General features: G+C 46.3%; 1 long non-coding RNA gene across 1 annotated transcript in view; it reads right to left on the bottom strand.

Moving 5' to 3' along the window:
• Positions 1–7,627: 7,627 nt before the first annotated feature.
• LOC309648466 overlaps positions 7,628–23,988 on the bottom strand; it is a 44,766-nt gene continuing 28,405 nt past the window's right edge. Inside the window, exon 4 of the long non-coding RNA XR_014256673.1 lies at positions 7,628–23,911. This is a non-coding gene — a long non-coding RNA (uncharacterized lncRNA). The remainder of the gene's footprint in view (positions 23,912–23,988) is intronic.

The raw sequence follows: 23,988 nt of genomic DNA on the forward strand, positions 1-23,988 counted from the left end.
GAAAAGACCCATTGCCGGACACATTTGGAAAACATGGCCTCTGATGGCCCCTGGCTTAGATGGCACAGCAGGAAATAATCATGTCTGCAGCCGCCTCTCTCCCCGTGCTTTCTGTGAGGGAGGCAATACCTCAAGCCATCCTTCGTACCTTACCTCACCTTGTGAGGTAGAATGTAAGTGGCAGGGCTGAAATGCAAAACAATTCTGTTGAAAAATAAAGCTGGATTTCTTCCTAACCTTAGAAACCATGGTGAAATGGAAATGGATTAAAGACAACTATCAGAATTACAACCACAGAACTGGTGTGAGTTATCTATTGCTGAGTAACAAATTACCCCCAAATATAATGGCTTAAAACATGTGTATTTTCATCCCCATGGGTCAGAAACCTGGGTGGGCCTTACTGGGTCTTCTGCTTCAGGGTCTCTCTTGACTGCAATTAAGGTGTCATCAGAGCGGCACACATCAAGTCTCGACTGAGGAAGAATCTGCTTCCAAGCTCGTATGAGTGTTGGCAAAATTCACTTCTCCGCTGACTGTTAGCCTGAGGACCCCAGTTCCTCACTGACTATTGGCTGGAGGCTGCTCTCAGTTTCTTGCAACAGGGGGCCCTCCAACACGGCAGCTTCCTTCATCAGCAGAGTCTGCTAGCATACTGAGAGCCACAATCTTTTGCCATGTAATCATGTAGTGACATCTCATCATCTTTGCCATACTCCCTCAGTTAGAAGTAAGTCACTAAGTTCAGCCAATCTTCCAGGAAAGGAGATTTTGCAACCATGTGAATACCAGGAGGCAGGGGTCTTTGGGGGCTGTCTTAGTAGTCTTCCTACCATAGAACTATAGGAAAAGAAATAAATTCTGTTCAACTGAAGACACTACAAATAGTTAATGGACAATGATGGAATAAGAGGAGATCGTTATGATGTCCAAAACTGACAAGGAATTCCTATAAATTAACAAGAAGAGGATAGCAGCCCCAGAAGGAAAAATAAATGTACAAAGGCTATATTTAGGCAACTTGCAGAGAGATTAAAAAGGCTAATTAATAAGCATATAAAGAGATGCTCACATTTATTAGTAATTAGAAAAATGCCATTAAAACAAGATAGCACTTCACACCTTTTCGACTGACAAAATAGACAGCTGGATAATGCCATGTGTTGGCAGGCATATGGGACTCTTGTCACTGCTGGTGGCAGTGGAGACAGCATCTGGTCCCACCTTCTCAAACTGACTATATGTACACACTCTAAGCCAGCAACTCTGCTGCTGGGCATGTATCCCAAAGAAACCCTCGCCCTCATCCCAAAGGACGCTCCTTACAGCAATGGGACCCAATTGCAACCTGGGCACCGTCTCCCGGGAGAATGGATGGGCGTCATTATCCAGATGACAATAGGACCAGAAGCATTAGATTGCGTGTTCACAGGGCAACATGCGTACATGTCAGAATCATGGTGCTTGGGAAACAAGAAAGACACAGAACGAGATAAATAACAGTATCATTTACATAAGTTAAAAATACATGCAAACTAAGCAAAAATGCACATGAAACAAAATTCAACAGTTTCCTGTAAGAGCAAGCGGTTGAAGGGGAATAAAATACACAACACAAGAAAGGGACCATGTACAGACCAGTGATAATAAAGTTCTTAGAGCTGAGGAATATGCAGACTTAACCCTCTGTCTCTGAAGAGAGGAGAACTCAAACAGAACAGAACAAAAATTCCGCCCAACTGTCCAGTCCATTCTGTAGAGCGTGGTGCTCTGCTCTAGGCAAGCACTCGATTTAGTTTGGCTCATCTGGATGTCATGCCAGCTCCTTTGATCCCAGTACTCTTTTCTGACAGGAGACCTACTAATAACCATTAGAATTTGTGCTCCTTGTCATTGCTCTGGGAAAACAGTTTATGATAAATCAACGCACTGACATTGCCTTCATTTTATTGCTCCAGGAGCTCTGTGTGTATTTACATGTGCACACGTGTGTGTGTGTGTGTGTGTGTGTGTGTGTGTAGTCAAACAGTGATGGTCTCTCCTGGGAATTAATGACTCTGTAGATTGATGCATTTTTCAGAACTGTTAATTTGACCAGATGTGAACTCTTACACGGCTTATAACTATCTTCTTAAGATACTGAATTATTTCTCTTGTTTTTACCTTTTTCCATTTTTTCAAATAGAATGTCCAAATAGCAAATAGTCATCAAGACTGGACACTAAATAATTAAACTTTTGGTTAAGCTCAAAAATAAAAGGCATGAGTTCTGATGTGTGGGAAACACACACACACATGCCATCCAGCTTTTCAATGAGGTTCTAGCTTCCAATATTATCAGCACCTGGCAGGATGAGACTATTTTATGTAAATGGATTCATTATTATTAATTTCTGCCGGTGCTGAACGATTTATGAACTGCTTTTCGAATGTAGAAAAGTGGTTCATGAATCAGAAGGAAAAATGTTCCCCAAAACTGGCATCGATAAATAACGACTTTTATTCATGGATCCCGCCCATGGTGTCTTTTATCTTCAGCAAGGATGGAATGGAAATTACCAAGTCACTGCAGGGGTGGGTGTTGGGGACAAACAAGGAAGCAAGGGTCGAAAAATTGGAGAGGTGGTTCCTGAGACAGCGCCAGCGGGCCACGTGTGGGAATGGCTGAGATTACCCTCCTGGGGCTTCCCCTCCCTGGGGCCGTCTCCTCCTTTCCCCTTTCTCTCATTCCCCTGGAATTATGCACTGGATTAAATCAGCTTCACACTTATCTAATTGCAAACTGGAGCCAGCATCCAGTGTTTTTAAAAAAATCTTCATTGGATTCATTGTCTCAAGATAGAACACAGCGGAAAGCCATGCAAAGCTGAGTGACAGCTAAGGGTGCCAAGTCCAGGCCTTTTGTCTGGAGAGACCTCTAGACCTGCTTTGGACCTACAAGGTAAGGACAGAAATTAGGGACTGTTCAATAAATACTACTTGATTTCATAGGATCCAAAGTCAGCAGCAACAGGAGATTTTTGGTACCAGTTTTACAAGATTATTTCCAGGTTCTGCAGATTAGATCCTGCTGAACTGCTGCCTTAGATATTTCAGGTTTGATAACCACGAGTCAGGTGAGCAAGGCTTTCCCAGCATCAGAAGAGAGGGAACCTGAGGCTGTCCCTGGAGCTCTGAGACCTCTCTTACCTGGAGAGAGATGTCCAAGTGAGCCGTCACCTCAGCTGCCTTCAGATGGGACGGCACTTAGCAAGCCCTCCCAGGATGTGGGAGTCCACCCGCTGTCTGTACCACTCTCCAGAGGATTTCTCAAGCTCCGGTCATCTGGAACAGCCTGAAACTACAGGGGGGGTTACCACTGTTGGACTGATGCCAACGCACACCTACTTGGGCAGTATGGGGACCAGAGAGAGAAAAGCAAAGGGTGAAGTAGCAGGCCCACTCTACCTGCCAGCTCACCCAATCAGCTCCACCAAGAAACAAACACGAAATGGGACCCCGAATCTGCAGTCCCTTCTGGGTCTCCTTTGCACATGTCTCTTCTTGGGTGGCCAGCTCATGGGTGTGATTCTCATGCTTTAAAATATTCATTTTTAATACAACTACTTAATCTAGTGTTCAGTGGCAGAAACAGAGATCTGTTTCAGCACCAGAAGATAAACTGAAAAAAACCGGTTGTTGGAGTCGTGGAAGCTCCCACAGGCATTTCCAAAGGGATGTCTCACCAGCCGGAGAGACTTCAATCCTCAGATAAGATGTGACCTCACAGCCAAAGTCAGCTGGTTTTCTAGATTAATAAACTCCTAGCCTTTGATCCTGTTGTGAATAATCCAGAAAAGTGCCTTAAAGGCAAATAAATAAATAAATAGCTTTGTTCTGTTTTGTTTTACAATAGTTCATCTTTGCACCATTTCTGGGCAGCAAAGAAACACCACTCTCTTTATTTAAAGGAAGAGAAACTGAAATTCAAAGATAATTATCCTACAGTGATATGACAGGAAGTTGGAACCGAGTCAAGATGAAAACTTTCCGTTTCTGCATCTTCCTCCCAGAAATGTATCCATTCAGTAATTGAGGGCCTTCTGCGTCCCAGCACCATGCGGGGCCACAGGAACAGAGCCATCAGCAAGACCAAGAAAACCCGTGCTTGTCCCCAAGGAGTTTACATTCCAAGGGGATGAGATGACTGCAAAAAAAAAATGCCATAATGAAATAAAACTGGATGATGAAGAGGCAGATATTTTTCTAGAAAATGACATGGTCAGGGAAGGCATCTCTGAGGAACAGAGATCCAACGAAAAAAAAAAAAGGATGCAGCAATGGGAAGAGCTGAAAAAGTGTCCAAATAGAAGGGCCAGGGTGGATGTCAGCATGGCACATTCAAGGGACAAGCAAGACCAACCTGGACGTTGCAGGCAGAAGGGCAGAAAGAGGTGCGTCTAGAAAAGCAAACTGAGCCAGATGCCGTGGAACCTATGGTAAGGTATTGGAATGTTATCTAAATGCCATGGGATACTTTGTTAGATGAGTGACTAGGAAGACTAATTTCAATTACTTTATTACCATGGAACTCCATTGAAGAAAGCACACTTTAAAAAAATGCAAAGAAACATATTTTCTCCACCTATTGGCAAACCCAGTCCTCAAGGAGGCAAGAGTGGATTGGCTGTCATTGGGAGCTGAGTAAATCACCTATTGCCTGCAAATGTCTCCCCTGGTCTGGTTGCTCCAACATAAGCCAAACCTCTTTGATACTCGGGACACCAAAGGTTGTCCAACTCTGAAGAAGTAGGGGTTGAAAGAAAAGGCATTTGGGAATTAAATATATGCTCCAATCAGTTGAACTTTTATACAGATTGACTGCAGTGAAAAATTAAAGCTTTGTGTAATCCAATAGAGTAAAATCAAAGGCCCCAAATAAATAAATAGTTGTCTTTTTTTATTAGCTTTCCATCACCCCTGGATTCATTTGTAAGTTGCATTGTGTCACCTCTCTTTTCATTGGCAATGTTGCCTCTGAAAACTGTTCTGTTTATTTGAGCTCAGCAATCAGGCTTAAATGTACCAATATACTTTGTTCTAAAGTGTATATTTTTTCTGTCTCCCAAAGACATAGTGACTACTCCCTTTTATGGGAAACCAGTTATTAATCCAGTAAGTCTGCGTGAATCAATCTCTTTGTGAAATGACACCATGTTCAAGTTATTTTATGTTACGTTGATGGGTAGCTAATTTTGGAATGGAGACATTTCTTCGAGAAACAGACATAGCATAATTTAGTGGTGAAAACGTCAATCACTATAGGTTGTATGTCTTTGTCCAGGCAAAAGAGGGCAGATTTATTGAAGGAAGTGCAGCTATATATTCCCTGCTGCACTCTGACCCAAAACATCAATTTTGCTTATAATTTTGTTTGGCAAAATGACATCAACTGCGATCACTAACAGAAAGACAATGCCAAAAGCCATTGTTCTTGGGTTCTGATTCAACAGTATTATTGCAGGGCAATATGGTGACAACTTCAACAAGGCACCAACACGATGGTGCTTTTCTCTGCTGACGGATCTACAAAGGAAAATCTGCATAGTACTAAGCAAGTTTGTAAAATTTAGTCTGGGAAATACACTTCAGGATAACTCCTTTTTCCTAGTATCTAACAGCCCACAGAGAAGGGTGTGGCCCTTAGATTCTCTGTCTACCCCTGAGAGATCTTCTTCAAGACAATTCTCTTTCCCCTGTCTTTCCCATCCCACTGGTGTTTTAGGCCAAAACAAAAGGTATGGGAAGGAGAAAAGGGGGAAATCCAACGGACACAGGAGGGGAGGGACAAGGAAACAAGAATGTAGGAAGACTCAGACATTGTAATAACCGCTGACAAGGCTGGACAAAGAAAATTCACAAGCACGTCTGGATGAAGAGTCGTTTTGATACCGAAGTGGACAAAGTGTTTTAACTGAATTTTAGGTAAAGTGGTAACCTGGGAACATATTTTCATTCCAGAGTGAATACGAAAGTGCTCACTTGGCATGATAAGGAATTTCTCTTCTAAGCCAATAATCACCATCAAAATTAAGACTACAATAATAGAGACATTTGTAGTAAATTGTTCCATTAGTGGCCCCGATGAGTCATACCTCCCAGTTCCAGGCCCTCCCACATTGACTCTGGACTTGGCCACGTTACTTGCTCTGGCTAGCAGCTCATCAGCAAACATGAATCAAACACAAGACTGCACATTGGGGGCTGCCCTCTTGGATCATTGTTGCTTATGAAATCTTAAGAATGGATAATATCTAAGCCCTACTTTTTTTGAAAGGTTAAAACATTTTACATGTATTATTTATCCTTACACAACCCTCTGAATTAATAATGTTACAAGGCCCATTTTACAGATGAGCAAACTGAGGTACAGAGGTACAAAGAAGTAAGTGCCTTGTCCAGCGTCATACATTGGACAAGTGATGGATCAGATGTAGACAAGGCTAGATGGGACTTGAGTCTGGGTAACAGTCTGGCTCAGAGCGAGGAGTGAACTGTGATTCACCACCCTTACTGCACTTTCCCCTGGCAACTCTCCTGCCCACGCCACCCAAACAGGTGTGAAAATTTAATTGCTCTTAGTCCAGGAAACCTGGGAGAGTTTCACTATTTCTGGACTCTGGTCCTTTGCCCAGAGCTCTCTGTTTCCATGGGGCCTTATTCATACTGCTCCAAAAGCCACATCAGAACATTGGTGACAAAAGAAAACTTTAAGGATGGGTGGGCTTATGCGGCTGCCAAAGACACAGAGATGAAGATTTGAGAGCTCTGGCCTGAGAGTTCTGAGGGGTCTTGGGGCACCCAGATTTCGTAGTTGAGGGAAAAAATCTTTTCACTTCCGCCTAATAGAACAGATTGAAATGAGGTTTGGGCACCTCTTGGCCTTCCTCCCCCCAGAGCAGTCCAATGCTCCTGGTATGCTCCCACACTGAGCATTCATTCAGACGCATCATCACGTCCCAGACGGGAGCGTTCCCTCCAGCTCCTTCTGGTCCAAAGCCCCGCCTCACCTCATCCCCACTTTGCAAAGGTGCTCATAAGCTTTGAGGACTCCAGAAATCAAAGGGTGATATAGGAAGGGGAGGCGCCAAGAAAGAAGACCCTCCCCAAGACCCCAAGAATACAGGGTGGCCAAGTCAAGAGCAAGGCCTGGGTTTTAATCTGCTGCTGCCCCTACCCGGTAGTCCTGGAGAAAGATCTCCCAGCACAGGATCTACAGCAGGGCACACACCAGCTCCTACTGTCTGGAGGACAGGGTGAGGGGCAGGGCTGCAGTGGGACTCGTTTCATCTTCATATCCAGGCGGAGCTGAGAGCAGCTGTGTGTGTAGCAGTGGGGGTGGGGTGCGGGGGTGGGTACTCATGGACATGTGGGCGAGGGGCTGCCTGGAGGATGGTATAGAAGGCGGAGCAACCCTGTAAGCTGCCTTCTGACTCAGAGGGTAGGATGGGGCCAGGGCACATCCGAGCCTCCAACACGGTCTCAACTCGGGTGCCACTTTCCTGCCAACAAAGGTGAACTCTAGGGACTGACAGTATCCATCCCCAAAGAGATACTGAAATCAAACGTCACCTACTGGAGATAAAGCCTCTATTGCTAACATTTAGTGATTACCACACAGGGAGTTACAGCAGGGAGGAATGGGCTCACGGAGAGAGCCTGGGGGAGGGGCACCTCCTCTATCCTGCCTGATGTCTCGACCTGTGGGACAGGACACCTTTATCCCAACTCGTCCAGGGTCCACAGTCCAAACACTGGAGCCAGGGCAAAGTCAGAAATGAAATTCAGCTGCAGGACTTCGCCGTCCCAAGAGCTTTCTCTCAAGCCTGAGCATCTATCGGAACTCCTGACTCCTTCCATGGATGACATTCATTCCCTGGAGAGAGCAACCGCCCCCAGAGTGGGGAGTGGAGCGGCTACCCCCAACCAGCTTGCACAGAAGATGTCTTCCTCCGCCTCACATGGAAGCATTTAAAGACATCCTTCAGTTCAAGGCGCCTCTGATCTCCAGCACTGACTCCCTGGCCCCAGCAGCTGGGGGATTTCAGTTCCAGCAAAAAGTATTTCCCAAGTTTCTCAAAGACACTCAGAAAGCCCCAAGGTGGGGGACCTGGTATTTCTCAGGAGGTCTTTTCCAGGCTCCTTTGCCCCAGGAAAGGGCCTATCTGAAGGTAGAACAGACAACAAAGTCTTGCAGGCGTCCGATCTCAATGCCGCTCAGATGCACTGCTCTCCTTTCCTCTCTTTAGGTTTCTTTCATGAGATGTTCTCCATCCCAGGCAGGAAAACCATTTCCCTGCAAAATACAAAATCTATTGCTGAGCACTGCAATGAGAATTAACCTTGATTACTACAGTAATTTCCTAATCAAAACTGGAGACCTGCTAATCAAGCTGGAATTGCCAGCTGCTTGATTTTTATAGTAACATAACCAAAATTGAGCATTTGGTAAACAAGGGGTGTGGCTGTGGTGGGAAGACTGCAGAAGGCGAGGCAGGGCCTGCCAGGCTGGAAGCAGGCTGGCCTTCGCTCCGCTGACCTGTCGGCAGGTGTGGCAGAAACAGACACGCCAGAACCTCTCCTGAATGGGGCAGGAAGGCCCGCTGAGACACACACAAGGGGTGAGGTAGGAACCAAACCAGGTTTTCCTCACATGTCTTGTCTCAGGTTGTGTGATGTGTTCCAGAAGCCAGCCCTTAGACGAGGGCACCAGTCTGGATCTTCATGTAGGAGGTCATCCCAGGAAACATGAGGGGGGAGGCAGGAAAGGGAGGCGGGTCATGCAGGCGTCCGTGAGCGGGTGACTGCTGTGGGCAGCGGGGCTCGGGCCTGCTGGGATAGACTGGGACCCTGTGCGGATGAGCCACAGGTTGGTCCCACCCAACGGGCGAAGGCTGTTCCTGGTGGTGTAAGCTCCCTGGCATTCCAGGATGCCTCACCTGCAAGGTACAGGCACGGTCCTGTGGTGGGAGGGGCTTGCAGTAGGAACGTCGCATGTGAGCATCCTTGAGGATGCAGATGTGATATGGGTGGGGCTCCTACCATGTCTGCTACACCACACAGCTCTTCCTCGACCTTCACACCCACAGGAGACCTCAGCCCCTCTGAAATGCACCTTCTGGGGAGAAGGCACCAAGCTCCCTCACACATCTATGCTTGTGTAATGCCGCTCGCTCTGCTGGGGATGCAGGGACGGGGTCAGCTAAGGAGCCTCCCCCGAGTCGAGGGACGTGTGCGTGTCCAGAGCACCTTTCCTTTCTGCCCCAGTAGCACCTGCCACTCTGTGCTCTTCAATTTCTATTTCTATCCCTTCTGCTAGATGAAAGGTTGGATTGTGTCCTTATCTGCATCCTGCAAGTCTTGAAGAATCCCTGGCACACAGTGGGTTCTCAATAAATTCCTGCTGATCAGGTGATTTGACGAATGAGCCTGGCTGAGAGGCTAGGCTTGAGTGATCCACTCCACACTCAGACGGCAATGCCCCTCACCCACAGGAGGAAATAGAAAACCTGGGTTCAGTCTAGGCTCAGCTACCTGGGACATCACTCAGTGGCCTCAAAATTCTAGGCAGCTGAGCCAAGAACTGAAGGGAAACATTCTGACTCTGAGCCACAGATGCTGCCTGGACCACAGACCATCCTCTCCTGTGTCACTCCGGCCTGGAACTCCTGACTCTGAGGGCCACATCCATCTCTGACCTCTCTTCTCGACGCCAATGTGGTGAACAGTGTGGCAGTTAAGGGTATGCATACTGGAGTTCGTTGGGACCCGCTCCATATCCTATGCTCTCAGCAACTATTCAATAATTAACAACAATGATCAAGGACACTTGGATTTAGTACCTCTCCCTGAAAGCAGTGCTCCTGGCTGCTGTGCAGGAAACAGGCTGAAGGGGGCAACACTGGTGGCAAGAAAGTCTGTCCAGGGGCTCGGATCGGCACAGATGATGGCAGTGTGAATTAAGGGAAGGGGCGGTGGGCACAAGAATGGTCATGGAAGGACAGAGAGGGTAGGGGAAACTGCTTCCACACACGTCCCCACCCCCAGCCTGAGCTCTCCCAGGCCCGTCTCAAGAATGCTCAGGCTGTGTCAAGTCCTCTTGTCTTAGCCTTGAGAAAGGCAATAATGAAGGTCTTTCACCAGTGAATCTAAAACAAAGCATTCATGAGAGTCAGAGAGTGGAGCCTTCCCCAGGGGCTGGGCCTGGAGGAGAGACTGCAGGGAGGACTGGCCAGCAGAGAAGAGGCTTGGCCTGGGGAGTGAGCCTGTGACAACCAGAGGTGATGGGCCGCCATCTTTAATGCAGCAATGGTGGTGAGGAAGGCTAGAAAGGTTTGACCAGCCCTCCAAACAGAAGCTGCATCTGAGGGATTTGCAGGAGGTGTCTCTGCCTAGTGGTTTTAGAGTCTGGAAAGATGCAGAAGTCAAGGAAGAAGCCCCTCTGAGCGGTCATGGGTCACCCACTCCTGACGCCACAGAGATGTCAATATGGAGAGACTTACCATCCAGCGCCGTGGACGGGGAGGGCAGGAGGTCCAAAACAAATTACCTCTGCTGCTCACAGTCTGCTCCAAAGTGCCAGAGATGGCAGGAGCCTACCCAGGAGCCTCCCAAAGCCTGGGTAATGCAAGTACTGGCATTCCACTCCCTGCCCGCCCTACATCTCTGTCTCTGTGAACGTGACTTCAAGCAGTATCCAGTAGGGATGCCACAGGCTGCCCTCTGAGTAACCAGCTTCCGACGGAGCTCAATAACGATGCAGTCAGTGGACACCAAGGAGAAGGGGCCCCAAGGCCGCTGTGGGTACAGGGACATGCAGCACATCTGTCTGGCTGACCTCACCCTGCCACCCTCCTGTATTATGTTTGGTCCAGGAGCCAGGGCTCTTTTAAAATGAACTTAATTACTGAAAGAATACACGAACACGTTCTTACTGTAAAAACTTAAAAATTATGAACTTAATTACTCAAAGAATACATGAACATGTTCTTACAGTAAAAACTTAAAAATTATAAATAAAACTAAAGTTCCCTTTGACCCTCCCCATTCCAATCCCTCCCATGTAGGATTAGAATTATCCACACGGATACAGCTTCCAGTCGCTTCGTTTGTATTCAGAGAAGACATATATGGTGCAGGTGAGTGGGAAGTTGCCGTTCTGGCTGTCCTTATTCTCTCCGTGAATATGATTGGATGGTTCTCTGTTGCTCAGAGGTGAGCTATATGTCCTATGTCTGCTCACTCTCTACTTACCCATTTCCCCGGTGATGGGCAGTTTGGTTAATTTCGGCCTTTGCTGTAAGCATCCTTCCATGTGACTCCTTGAGCAAAGTTTTACTGAAGCGCACACCCAGAGACAGAGATGCTGGCAGGGCAGAAGATCTGCACATCTTATTAGTCATTCTAGAGGTTGCCAGTTTGCTATCCTAAGGGTTTGTAAAATGCATACTCCCACTCAGTTCCCACATCCTCCCAGCCTTTCATGTTGTCAGATTGAAAAGTTTTGCCAGTTTGGAGCATAGGATGCTGTTTTATTTCGCATATCATGCACAACTGGTGAAACTGAGCAGCTCTTGCTTTTGGCCATTGGATTTCATTGAAGAAGTTCTAGCCTTGTCCATTTTTCTTCCGAGATGTTTGTCTCTTTATTATTTATTTGCAGTTATTTATGTGTTTAGAGACCCACACATATTCTGGATATTAATGCTTTTAGTTATTAGATGCTACAAATCATGGAGATCTTTTTCCCCTCCTCCAACTTCTCCCCCTCTTCCTTTCTCTTCCTTTTTTGGGAAAATTCAGGTACTACTGAGAAAATATCTTTACCTGTGGCACATTCTGGGGACTTCTTCCTACCTCACCTCTGCAAAGTGAAAAGCCCCAAGCTTGTACTTGCTGCTTTAGGAGAGAAGCAGCGCTTGTCCTCTGCTTCCTTGGAGCTTTACGATTAATAAAAGCCATGAATTCTGATGATTCCAAAGGACAAGGATGCCACGGATTACGCATGCTCACACCTCTTCTCTGGGGTGGGTGGTAGACACGACTAATTCATCAGTGAAACCCCTCTCCCTGGACCTAGATATGGCCTCAGAATTCTTCCAAACAATAGCAGTCACCACACTCAGTTGGAGTGGGCATGTAAGAAAATCTATATGCTGTCACTGCCCCAGCATAATCAAGTGCATTTTAATCATCCCAGTTAACAAGGGATTCAAAGCCTTTCTACCTCACAAGGATTATCTTATCAGAGTTTTCATTAAAAAGAAAAACCCAGCTAATGGGTTTGACCTCACCATTTAGGAAAATGATAATAATAACAAGCTAACGTTTATTGAGTGGTTACTATGTGACAGACATGGTGTGAAATGCTTTACACGTATTTTCTCATGGAATCTAACAGCAGGTACTTAAGTGAATGTCATGTCACAGGATAGAGGCAAAAACAGTCCCTCTGTTGCTCTCAAGATGACCCTTTCCTCTCCTTCCTCTCCTAAGATACTGCTGCAAATCATCAGCTTTCCTTTCCGCCCAAACCTTTATTAGTGAACATGTTTTTCTTCTGAGATGTTCAAAAACTTACTGGAGCACAGTGAGGTTTCTTGCCTTCATGGATCTGGAGGGTAGCTCTCAGCTCAGAGGGAAAATGTTAGAATGAAATTTCACTGGATAGTGGTGCCCCACCAGACCCACCTGTAACGGGCCGTGGCTCCTATCTCAGGCCGCTGTGAATATCAGTGGTAACGAGTTTGCGCAGCTCCTGAGGACCATCCTCAGCCCTGGGGGAGTCACCTCACCTGGAAATACCCTGGAGGTGGCCCAACCAATGGCAGACTAAAACAGGAATCCAAAAGCCCAGACCCCTTGCCTCAAGGTGGGACAACTCGTGGTGCCATTAATACTCCAGAGTTCCTCATGGACCTGAAAGTAGACTCTGGCTGAACCAGTATCCTTGCCTGGTTTCTTCCCTTGTCTCCCCCCCTTTCTCATCCCCCAACAGGTTACTTAGGACAGCACTCGCTCCGCAAATCCCTAGCCTGAATGATCTAGGTACACTTGGTTCCAGAGTTGAAACTTCTGAGTATCTTTGCTTTAAAAACTATTGGACTGGGCTTCCCTGGTGGCGCAGTGGTTGAGAATCTGCCTGCCAATGCAGGGGACACGGGTTCGAGCCCTGGTCTGGGAATATCCCACATGCCGCGGAGTAACTAGGCCTGTGAGCCACAACTACTGAGCCTGCGCGTCTGGAGTCTGTGCCCCACAACAAGAGAGGCCGCGATAGTGAACGGCCCGTGCACCGCGATGAAGAGTGGCCCCTGCTTGCCGCAACTAGAGAAAGCCCTCGCACAAAACGAAGACCCAACACAGCCAAAAATAAATAAATAAAAATCCTTCCCTATTAAAAAAAAAAAAAAAAAAACTATTGGACTTCTATATCCATTTATCCTTAAATGGACATTTAGTTTGCTTCCTTGGCTATTGTAAATAGTGCTGTCTTGGCTATTGTAAATAGTGCTGCAGTAAACATTTAGGTGCATGTATCTTTTCGAATGAAAGGGGGGAGGGATAAATTGGGAGATTGGAAGTGACATATACACACTACTATATATAAAATAGATAACTAATAAGAACATACTCTATAGCACAGAGATCTCTACTCAATACTCTGCAATGACCTATATGGAAAAAGAATCTAAAAAAGAGTGGATATATGTATATGTATAACTGAATCACTTTGCTATACAGCAGAAACTAACACAATATTGTAAATCAACTATATTCCAATAAAAATTAATTGAAAAAAACTTTTGGGTTTTATTTAGGTGTAAATTACCCAGATAAGCACCCCAGTTCTCGCCTTTTGCTTTTGCCTATGTAAACACATCACTAATGCTAGGAGAGTTCTTGTATTCCTTCATCCTCAGCTGTTCTAATAAAATAGGAAGCCAAGGGCATCAGACCCATTTTTGATATGGAGAAACCAAGTCACAGAAAGGCTAGTTTGCCTATGAAATCTCTGTGTGGCAGATATCACGGGTCACCTGATTTGGGGGTCGAATATCTGTTTCTGTCAAGCTGCTCTGAGCTTCAGTCTGAACCTTCCTCACCACCCCCTCATCTCCCTGGATCAGAAATCAGGGCCTGTCCTAATATGACAAATGAGAATGACCATCTCAGTTCAATCAAAATCTCAGGAATTTTCTGGGTTCTGCTCCTTCTTCAGGGACTTCAAGTTCATACATCAAAGCAAGTCAGCATTCTCTGCGTTCCCTCTCACCTCGCCAGCTGCCTCATGCACAAGGCTTTATTCTCCCTGCAGTCTCCCAAGAAGACTGAAGAGCCCACAGAATGACCTCAGGACAGAGCTTCTGGTCAACTGGTCCTCTCCTACCCGCAGCTTGCGGACAGGCGCCTCTTTTAGAATTTCATTTGGAGGCGCCAAACCAGCTTGAGGTTTCCAGGTGGAAAGTCATATCGAGAGGGGAACTGAATAGTAAGTATTGAAACCCAAGATTTCCTCCTCTCCTTTGCATCTGTATCTGAGGTGGTGACTCTCTAGAGAGGACAGGTGGACACTTTGCATTCAGGAGTGATATTGGAAGCTAGACCTCCAAAATGGCAAAGCACAAAAGGCAAGAATACATGGCGAGTTTCTGTGTTGCTGCAGCGTGGTTTCCAAGTTCATGCCAATTTATTCCACAGTAAAGAGTAACCTGCCTCACTTTGCCAAATCATGCAATCATCCTCTCCCCATTACATCAAGGAACAGGAGATGGCAACACACAGCATTACGATGTCACAAATCAATTTTATTGACAACGTATTAGGTTTCAGTAAAACTGAAGGATCAGACACCAGAGGAGAGGAAGCCAGGGGAGAGGAGACAGCATACCAAGATTTACTTCTGAGTGCTACAAAATATTGAACTAAAAATAACATTAAAGATGAAATTTGTAATGAATCTCAAACTGCTAAATTCCCCAAGGCTGGGTCTGCCAAAGGCTTTACAGCAATCTTCTGTTCTTTGCTGTCTTTATTTAAATATTTTATACAGTTGTCTATGTTCGTGTGCAGGGTGAACTGTCATTTATATTTCAGTCCACTCGAAAATGGATCTTAGGCTGTGTCAAGCTGAGCGCTGTGCGGAGTGGGTCTGAGCTGAGCGGTGGGTTGGAATGGGGGTGCTAAATGAAGACAGATACTTAATGTACTTTTGGTGTACTTAGATTTGGCTGTCATGGTTTCTGCCTTAAACCTGATTTGTAATTCTATGGGTTTCGTGACATTATGATAAGACGAGATGTGCCTAAGACTCCCATTTAGCAGGGACATTGATGGGCATTTGAGTTAAAGAGAGTGGTTGACGGGAGTGAGGCGGGATTCGGACCCCACGGCTTAATGCTCGGCAGAGAAGCAGCTCCGTCTGGAACGGTAGTATTTCATGCTTTTTTATACATTAGACTTTGCCAAAGTGAACTTTTGGAAGAATAAAACATTTCCAAGATAAATTCAATTTTCCCTAGTGTTGAACGTAACTTTCTATGGCACTGGATGATTTACTTGAGTTTGGGTGAAAGAGTGCATTTTCCTGGTTTGCAGGCTGAGAGGGGGGATAGAGAGGAAATAAATGGTGAGGCCGGGGAAGAAAGTAAAGGAAGGAGGAGTGCCGGGCAGTGAGTGTGGAAACCCTTGGAATGACTTTCCTGGCTTCCCTCCGCCTGCAGGAATCCTGTCCCACTTTCAAATGACGTGTCCTACTTGGCCATTCAGGACATCCACAGAGACTGTTCTCTCCTCGGGGGGGGGGGGGGTAATTGACCTCAGGGTCAGCAGGATCCAACCCCAGCCCCTGCTGGACCTCAGGGAGTCAGAAGAGCAGCTGTCCCTCCATCTAGGGTCCTTGGGCCTCCACCCAAACCATGCCTGGGGCCGTGCTGTTCACAAAGGCCCACACAGCTGCAGCTGCCGTCAGAGCTCCTTTGGCTGCAAGTAGCAGGGGCCACTCATTCAGTCTCAAGCAACCAAGCGAATTCTGTCATTAGGAAGCAGAGACCAGTGGAGGAACCCAGGGCAGGGAGGATGGGAACACTGCCAGGCCCCAAGCTGGCATCTCCTCCTCCTCTGTCTCCCTCTGCAGACAGCTTTTGCTGCTTCTTTAGGACAGAAGAGAGAAATCCATGGGTCCCAAGCCACTGTCCCCAGCACATTGATGGGAGGAGGCTGGCCCCCAGAGCCTACCCACCCTAAGTCCCTTCAAAAAGAAGATGACCACTCAGCCTGGGGCAAGTAACCACTCTGGCTCCACTCCACAAGACGATGATAGAAAGGCCAACATGGCCCTGAGTATCAGTCTTGGCAACTGGCGTCAGTTCCCAGACACAGTGGGGACAGGTAGAGCAGATTCCCTTCTTCCCCCCAAAAAACTTCAACCATCGCCCATCAGACCCGAGGCTGTATAACCAGATGACTTTCTCTGGGGGATCAAGCCTGACCAGGCCTCTACCCACCCCAACCCCGGTGACCTGCTTCTCTGCAGTGACTTGATGACTTTGTAAGGGATAAGGAGGGTTGTGTGGTTGGGGATGAAGAGGAGGGGCCTGGTTAAAACTTCAGCTTATGCATCTGTAGAAACCTTTCCCCAGTGACCCACAATTCCCAATAAGACTGTCCTGGAGACCCTCATCAGGTTGTGTGTATCCTGAGACTTCCGGAATGTGTGAACCATCTAAGTGTTTGGGTCCTCCAGCCCTCCAGGTTTTCGGAAGAGGTGAGGGCAGAGGCCAAGGCTGGCTGTGTCCAGAAATACTTGAGGGCTGGCCTTTTCCTCTCCCTTCTACACACAGGCTTCTCCTAGACTAAGAGGCCAATCTCCAGACAGGGTGTCCATAGTCTGGGGTCTTTATCCATCCTTCTCCCTTCCTGTGTCCTCAGTTGGCCTCTCTGGGCCTCAGTCTCTTCACCTGGAAAATGGACGTGGTAAGGCCAGGCTGTGGTGGTCCTGAGCATCCTGTGAGATGCTTCAAGAAGGGAAATCATGATATGAATGCAACACTTCAGAGAGACTCAGGACAAGACAGGGCCCCTTGGCTTGCCTGTTAGGAAGGCAGCATTTCCATTGGTAGGTGTGGAGTCAGGCTCTTGGGATGCAGGATGGAGGAAATGCCGTGAGCAGCCTGGTATCCCTTCTCAGACAGGGAAGAGCCAGGCCCTGGGAGGGCAGGGCAGACTGCCTGTCTTGCTGTGGTTCTGCTAGGTTAACTCCCAGCAGGAGGACGCCCTGCCCTGCCCTCTCTTTGTCCCCTTAATCTCTCTGTGTTTCCTCACTGACCCTGAGCATGCACTGACTTGTGACCCTCTTGCTGCTCACAGAATGCGGGCATTCACACGAGAGAGACAAGGCGATGATGAGCTCTCCGCAAACCTCCAGCCAACAGGAAGGGGAGGGCCAGCCCTCTCCCGGGGAGGCCACAGAGCTGCAGCCTGACCTGTGACTCTGAGCTCTTCCCTAGCAAGGAGGACACGTGTCCTGGGGAAGTTGGCCAGAAAATGGTACAGAGGGGACGAGAGACTGCACATTTGTGGAGGGAATACTTATGGCAATATGTGTATGCCCAGCCTGCGCCTGATGACCAAGGAAGCCACGGGTGGTAGTCAGGACAATGGACCCCAAAGACATCAGGTGTCTTAGGCCATTCAGACTGGTATAACAAAATATCACATCCTGGGTAGTTTAAAAAAACAGAAATTTGTTTCTCACCGTTCTGGAGGCTGGGAGTCCAAGATCAAGGTGCCTGCACGGCTGGCTTCTGGTGAAAGTCTTCTTCCTGGTTCAGAGTCATCACCTCACTGTGTCCACACAGATGGAAGGGGAGAGGGATCTCTCTGGAGCCTATTTTATAAGGTACTAATCCCACTCTTGAGGATTTCATCCTCATGACTTCAGTTCCTCCCAAAGGCCCCACCTCCTAAGGCCACCGTCCTTGAGGGTTAAGATTTCAACATATGGGTTTGCATATTCGGACCATAGCAGGTCCTAATCCCTGGAACTATGAATGTCACCCCATAAGGATGTAATTTGCAGATGTGATGTGATTATGTGAAGGATCTTGAGATGGTTTGATTATCTTGGTGGCCCCAAAGGCAATCACAAGGGACCTTAGGAGAGGGAGGCAGAGGGAAATTTGACACACATGGAAGAGAAGGTAATGTGAAGATGGAACAGACAGAGGTTTGGAGATGCTGGCTTTGAAAACTGGAGGAATGCAGCCACAAGCCAAAGAATGCTAGCTGCCACCAGAAGATGGAAGAGGCAAGGAATGGGTTCTCCCCCAGAGCTTCCTGCTGGAGCAAGACCATGCTGGCACCTTGATTTGGGCCCAGTGATACCGATTTCAGACCTCTGGCCTCCAGAACTGTGAGGGAATGTCTGTTGTTTTAAATCACCAAGTTTTTGGCAATTTGTTACAGCAGACACGGGAAACTGATACGCCATATAAGACAGGACTTCTTCACAAGAGGTCGCAACAGAATCGCGGCTTAGGACACCAGATCCCAGAGTCACTAGCTGGGGGCTCTGTGTGCCCAAGCTCCAGAGCATGGGGTCACAGTCAGACCTGTCTAGCTCCCCGGGTCTCTTCCAAGGGTCACATGCTCCAGTCAAATATGAGCTCCTGGAGGGTCAAGGCTATGTGCTATGCATCCCTGTATGCCCCAAACTCAGCATAGTACCGAAAAATGAATATAAAGAATTATTTTTGAGTTACCAGCACAAGTAGGCAGTAATGGTATGTGAGTTAGTAAATGAACAGGACAGGGTCTGCCCTGTGGATGGCAGATATCTGCGAGCGTCTTCTTGTATTATTATTTGCCTCATGTTGGATAAGCCTCTTCGAACATGTGCCTTGCCTTCCCAACAAACCAAAAGGTTCCTGAAGGTAGGGACCTCCTCCCTCTCAGCAGAGACCTGCACAGGACTTAGCACTCAGCAGGTGCTCAGTGAAAATCCATTGACTGATTGGCTGGTGATAGATTGAACACCTGGCTTCAGCTGTACCTGAACTTGCAGTCCCTTTGTCTACATTTCATCTAATCCAGTTTAACTGTTTTTTACCCGCCAGCAAAACTAGTGTCAACTACAGAACGAAGTGCACAGTCCCAGGGCTGGAAGGGGTTGCGAACCACATATTGAAGCACGTCCAGGTGGAGAATGAATATTTGCCCTGCAAGGACATCTACCCATTGGCTTAGGGCGAACAGGACTCTAAGCCCTATTTTAAAATGTGGACTACAAGGGTCTCAAACTTCAGATTCTGTAATTCTGGGGAAGGCCCAGGAAGCTGCATTTTCAATTAGTCTCTGAAACAAAGGTCTTGTTCCAAGGCCACCTATGATAGACACTGATGAAACCCCCTGAGGTAGAAATAATGAAGCTTTCCAGCTTTCCACGGACCTGCCACTGAACTTGAAAGTGTGCTCTCTGCTTAAGCAATAGGCATGATTTTTAAAATGAAGGAGAAATAAACAACACAAAATGATCTGGCTCCATTTGGGGAGGAGCCCAACTGGACATCAATCAGGATCTGTTTGCATGTGCGGATGCTCCAAGGCAAAAGCCGTCGCATGAACATGCAGTGCAGAGGAAATTGCAGCAAGACACTAAGTGAACAGAGTGTGAACACACGGAGAAGTTCTGGTGTAATCATGTCTTTTTTGAGGGTTGGCGATTACTTCTGAAAATTCTGGATTCACAGCACGTGCTTTGGTAGAAGCAGCTGCCACTCTAGAAGCCAAACTTCGAGCCAACAAAGATTGTCCTTCGAGCTGAGTGTCCTTGTCTTTGAGATGAGGCCTGAGTTCCGCCAGCAGCCTAGCACTGCAGGCTTCTGGCCGTGTGTCCTATGCAGAGAGACCACCCTCACGTTGCTTCTTCTTCTAGGAGAGTTAAACATTTGCCCCAGTTTACCCCGGACATGCAGTATTCCCTCAACATTCATTTAAGAGCTGCTGTGGTGAATCACAGAAATAGGGATGGAAACAAGAGAGAAGCTGGAACTGGGAGTTAGGGGGCTATTGGAACCACAGAAAGGCTTCCTCCCTTCTCTGGTCCTCAGCATCCCATCTGTTCAATGAGGGACCTGGACTCCATCGATAGGGGTACTTAGTAATAGGAGTAGTTGAAAAGGTTTGAAGTAGCACATGGACAACCCAGGAAATAACAGTAGACACCACAATGAGAAATTTGCCCAGGTTTTATTTAACTTTTTTTTTTCTTAAATCACTCTGATTACAACAAAGTCAGAGACTCAGTTTGGTGTCAGGACACCTTAAACATCTTTCTCACATTTTGCTCATCTTTTTCAACAAAAAGGGACTAGACCTGAGGCTCAGAGCTCTGGGCATGCAAAAGCATCAGGCTAGCTTTTACTGACGCTCTCTTGTTTTCATTTTATTCAAGGCAAGTGATTGTGGTCTTACATCTGCTGTAATAATGTAAAGGTTCCTTTCAAATAAATGTGAGTGAGGACAAAGAGTGGGACAAATGGGATAGATGCACTGGGTAAATATAAGTGCAGATGTTAGGTGGAGAGGAGTATCAGGTACCTGATATTTGGGGATACCTGTACCTCTCTATCCCTAAGAAACCCTCCAGCTCATCTTTCTGTCAGGCCTCATAAGAACCAGTCAATATTCTCAAATGGCTACATTTTGCCCCAGGTTTCCATTTAGAAGCTAGATCTGCAATGACCATGGGCCATATAGCATGATAACTGCCTTTCTTTTCCTGCTGAAACCCCCAACCTACAGCCACAGAAAACATCCTTTCTCTTTTATGCCACTGACGTCTGCACCATCTTGGATTCCCTTGACGCTAATATTTCCATCGAAAGACATTTATTTGGGGTGTGTACTATATCAGAATCCAGCAAATTTTTCCTCCTGCCTGTTTACATTAAAATTACTCATTACGATTCAAATTACTTTCAAATTATACTCATCTGGATTTCTGTGCTTCATAAAGACTCCCATGCCTGTCTCTTTCCGAGGTTATAAGTTAAAATATTTTTATTATGATAGAAACCACTTTACAGACTCCACAGACATTTGCTAAACTGTGGATAAGACAGCTTCATGCTGAATAAGCCCTCTCTCCCGCCCAGACTGAAGGAGGGGAAACCGAGGACGAGAGGTTTGGGAATTAATGCTGCTTCAAGTATGAACGCGAGGCTTTGTGTGTCAGTTCTGGTGGTACATGAGTTCCAGCCCTGCGATATGGGTTAACTTCACCCATCACTGGCATTTTGGAGGGAGTTAGGTACTAGCCCTGGCGTCCTCAATAAGGATGCTGGCATTCTCCAACCTTCATCCAGGAATAAAAAGTATAGGAAAATACATTTTAGCTACTATGAGAGGGAACTTTCTAACGTTCAGAATTTTCAGCAAGGAAATGGGCTGACTTCAAATGTAGTGAGTCTGAAGGCACCACAGGAAGATTCTCAGCAGATCTTCAGAGGCTGGATGGTCACCTGCTATCGTAGAAGTTCAAGCACAACTTCTAGCCCTAGTACTGTGCACTTCATCCCTGAGTTTGACAAGAGTTTAGTGAAAGATACTGGCTCAAACTGAATTAGGTAAAATGCATTGTAGACAAAAGAACTACAAATCCAGGTACAGCTGGATCCAGGTGTTTGAATGACATCATCAGGAAGCCATGTCTCTCCCCTCCTCTTTTATACTTTCCTAGTGGCCTCATCCTCCAGAAAGCAGCGAACAGGGCCTCCAACTGTTCCGAGCTAACACCCTACCAGTCAAGTGGCCTGAGCAGGAGAAACACTCTTTCCCAGTTGGTCCCACAAAGGTCTTGAGGTTTTCCTAAGAAAATAATCAGAGACACTCACAAAAATCCATATACAGGAGTGTTCATTTGTTTCTACTTTTTATTGGAAAATAATTGAAACACCTAAAATATCCAGTGATGGAAGACTGATTAAATAAATAGTAGTATACCCAAATAGTGGAATACAATTCAACCGTAAAAATGGATAAAAAATGATACAAATGAACTTGTTTACAAAATAGAAACAGACTCACAGATCTTGAAATCAAACTTACGGTTACCAAAGGTGAAACAGAGGGGGAAGTGATAAATTAGGAGATTGGGATTAAGATGTACACATTACTATATATAAAATAGATAACTAACACGGACCTACTGCATAGCACAGGGAACTTTACTCAGTATTCTGTAATAACCTATATGGGAAAAAAATCTGAAAAAGAACAGTTATATGTATATGTATAACTGAATCACTTTGCTGTACATCTGAAACAAACACAACCTTGTAAATCAACTATACCCCAATACAAATTATCAAAAATAAATAAATAAATAAATAAAAGTAGCCTGGAAGAAAAACATTTAAATAAATAAATAGTATAGCCAAGTAGTGGAATACTATGCAACCAGTAAAAAGTGTGCTTTCAGAGAGTAATAATGATGATAATAAAATATTCTTGACATATTGTTAAGCAAGATATGGAAATAAATAAATAATAAGGTTGTAGTTTTGTTACAAAATATTTATTAATGAAAAACTAGATGCAGCGAATTCCCTGGCGGTCCAGTGGTTAGGACACAGCGCTTTCACTACTGGGGCCAGGGTTTGGTCCCTGGCCGGAGAACTAAGATCCGGCAAGCTATGCGGTGTGGCCAAATTCAAAAAAAAAAAAGGAAAAACTAGATGCAAATGCACCAATATATTTTCTCCGTGTGGAGGAATTACAATGATGTTATAATAAAATTTTCTTTCCAAGTTACCTATTATGAATATGTATTACTTTACATACTTAGGAAAAGGTAAACAAATATTGTTTAAAACCCTAGATTAGGTGTATAGTGGCTGACCAGAGAACTCCGGACCTGGGGCAGCAGAAAGACCCACAGAAACTGCTCATTCTCTGATCTGCAACTGGATTGGTTCTTATGGAATATATAGTCCACTGTGGGAGAAGGCAGGATGCTGTTTGCTTCTCTGATGACACAACCAGGAGAGCTGGAGCGATGGGCCAGCCAGGGACCTGCAGATGAACTCTGGCCCAGCTCCCAGCCTTCCAGCCGCTAGCTCTCAACTCAGCCTCACAGATTAGTATACTCACACCCAGGAGACAGCATGCAAGGCCATGGTCAGAGGCCTCTGAAATGCAGTCATTCCAAATATTTAATGAGATTCTCTCTCTCTCTCTCTCTCTCTCACACACACACACACACACACACGCACACACGCTATACTGTTAAACCAGACTATATATTTGATATAGTTTTATGGCACAGACACTTCAAAACCTCCCAGGCCTCCTGGACGTCTGTTCATTTTACATTTGGACTTCCTAGTAAAAGCAGTATCACCTCTCCTGGTATGAATCACACTCATCAGTGGCCCATGGAGCCATCAGGGTGATGGGCACGCTGCAGAGTGAGCCCCAGCACCAATGCCCCTGACTACAGCCAGAATCCTGCAAACCCCTCAGTTGCAAGGCTACAAGGTGACAGTCTGAAGTTGTCACCATCCCTGTCTGCTGCCCTCTGTTTCCAAGAGCTTAGCAATTCTGAGACCTACCCGAATACCACACCTTCCCAAACCAGACCTTCCTCTGCCTGAATCATTGGCTTTTCATTGCTCTGCCTGTTCCAGATAATTCCTGATCCATCCTCCCCTCTTTTGAGGTCACCTGAGAATGGGTTTTAGGGAAATGTGAGTTGTGGTCACATATTTGAGGGTAGGGAGGTCAAGACTTGGCAAGAATGACAAGATAGAAAACTGCATATAAGAAGTAAAGGACAGGGGCTTCCCTGGTGGCACAGTGGTTGAGAATCTGCCTGCCAGTGCAGGGGACACGGGTTCGAGCCCTGGTCTGGGAAGATCCCACATGCCGCAGAGCAACTAGGCCTGTGAG

Source organism: Balaenoptera physalus (genome assembly GCF_965194825.1).
Source record: "Balaenoptera physalus genome assembly, chromosome: 19".
Lineage (NCBI taxonomy): Eukaryota > Metazoa > Chordata > Mammalia > Artiodactyla > Balaenopteridae > Balaenoptera > Balaenoptera physalus.